Here is a 2345-nt window from a genome sequence, read left to right on the forward strand (position 1 = left end):
AATCCAAGGGGGTCAAATTCCACGGAACACAAATTATCACGAGTAAACTTACGAACGGAGATGAGATTCTTGATAATATTAGGAGACAAGAGGATATGGCGAAGGTAAAAGGGCTTAGGAGGGAGATGAGCAGTACCAATAGCAAGCACAAGGAGCCGAGAGCCATTACCGACAATTATGTGACGAGTGTAAGGCGCTAATAAGGGATGAAACGAGGACAAGGTACCTAGATCGCCGTCGACATGGGACACATCACCTGTGTCCATAATCCACTCGGCTTTCGGTGGAAGGCAGTGCCGTAGCTGGGAGCTGCGTGGTACATGGCCGAAGCGTCCCAGTTGGGAGGGGCCGCGGTGTAGGGAGCGGGAGGAGGCGGCGCTGGCGGGTTGGAGAAGATCAGCGGGTAGGCCTGCGTGGGAACGCCTGGACGGGGACCAAGCACGTCCGCCGAATTCAGCAGGATCCAGGGCGCATGCGGCGGAGGGAAGGGCGCCCCGACGGGCACGAAGTAGCCCAGCCACGGGGTAGCACCCGCACCGCGACCAGGAGGAGCGTCGCCACGGCCACACCCACGGCCGCCACGCCCATGGTTCGCCCCGAGCTGTTCGCCGCGCCCGCCCCCGCCGTTGGGAGCCCGATCGCCGCGGTCGCCTCCATGATCACCGCGGTCGCCGCCACGTGCACCGCCCCGATCTCCAGTGCCACGCTCGTCGTTCTGGACAGCAAGCACCTGGGAGCTCTCGCCGCGCGTAAGCTTGTCCATAGAGAGCTCAGTGAGGACGAGGCACGAGCACGCTTGCTGGAAGAAGGGGAGAGCGACCGCGACCTGGATGATGGCAGCCTGCATGGCAAACTTGGGTCCCAGCCCGTCCATCATTTGCAAGGTCATAGTGCGGTCCGTTACCGGTTCACAGACGTCGGCGAGGGCGGCGGCAGTAGTCGTTGACACTGAGGTCGCCGCGCACCATCGCCCAGAACTCCTGGCCGAGATGCATCACGCGCTCGGCCTCGTTGGCGAGGAAGTACTCGTGGATCCTTGTCCATATGGTGAGGGAGGTGGAGTCGATTGGAGCGACGATGTCAAGGAGATCCTCCTCGATGGTGGTGAAGAACCAGAGGACGACGGTGTTGTCATCATCTCGCCACGCCTGGTCAGCTAGCCGGCGGGCCGAACCCTCCCGCACGTGTTCCTCTGCATGGTAGCGCGCCAGGAGGAGGGTGACATAGTTTCGCCAGCGCTGGAAGTTAGTGCCGTCCAGGGCGAGCTTGAAGTCGATGACGCTGGAGATGCTGGCTGGCAGGGATGGAGATGAGCCGGAGGAGGAAGAAGGCGAAGTGGGATTGGGTGGGAGGGTAGTAAGAGGCAGAGCGGAGGAGGGGTTCTCGGTGGAGAGCGGAGCGCGAGGGCGCGCTTCAGTGCTTGCGTCGGTAGGAAGATCCGCAGCAGTGGCAGCGGCCACGGCGGCATCGAGAGAGTCGGCATCGGCCTTGGGAGAAGGAGGAGGGGAAACCATCACTCTGATTACCAAACTGAGCGGTGAACTCTCACCCTGTATTGCCATAACTGAGTGTTGTTACATATAGATCGAGACCCCTACATGCAGGGCATGTCTCGTGGAGGTAGCGATGGACTAGGAGAGTCCTGAAGACTAGGCCTACCTAGTTACAACAGACTAAGAGATAAACATCAATTGCTAGTGTACATGTACAATGAACATGACAGTTCAACATCATATACAATATGTTTTTTCTAGAAACAACAGGGCTCTGCTACATATTTTTATGAGTGAATTTCACATTTTATCATGTAGTTGTAGATTTGTGACACATAGTACCCCATTTAGTGGAACTTCTATCAAAATATTAGATTTTGGAGGCGTTTAACTTGGTTTTACCTAGTTTTGCATTTTTCCTTGTTTATGTTAGATAGGATTGGCATGTTGCATCAATGATTCGTAAAAGAATATGTAAAGATCAGAGGGCATCATTGACGATCATGTCCAGGTTTCTCTTGTCCATCTGTTCCATTCCTCGTCGTCGTCCACATATTTTCGAACCCCGGACGTCACCTCTCACACCTTACCTGATGGATATGCATCAGAAAATGAGGGTCCAAAGCTTCCAAAAAGGATATTCTAGGCGAATTTTCACTCGATGGGGTAATTAATGTCATGAATGTACAACTAAGTGGTAAAAAGTGGAATTCACTCTATTTTTATTGGTTTTTAAATAAATAGTACAGAGTAATAGCTCGCAAACCAAAAAAGAAACCCCGATACAACAAATAAGAAAAGGAAGAAGAGTAGAAGAATGGTCTAAGCTTAGACAAATAAAGAAAACATACA

At 53.5% G+C, this 2345-nt stretch overlaps 1 pseudogene; it reads right to left on the reverse strand.

Moving 5' to 3' along the window:
- Positions 1-226: 226 nt before the first annotated feature.
- LOC147964396 (uncharacterized) lies at positions 227-1562 on the reverse strand (annotated as a pseudogene).
- Between the last annotated feature and the right edge of the window lie 783 nt (positions 1563-2345).

The sequence above is a fragment of the Triticum urartu genome, chromosome 6A, assembly GCF_056163025.1.
Source record: "Triticum urartu cultivar PI428250 chromosome 6A, HENAU_Tu73, whole genome shotgun sequence".
NCBI classification, from domain to species: Eukaryota; Viridiplantae; Streptophyta; class Magnoliopsida; order Poales; family Poaceae; genus Triticum; species Triticum urartu.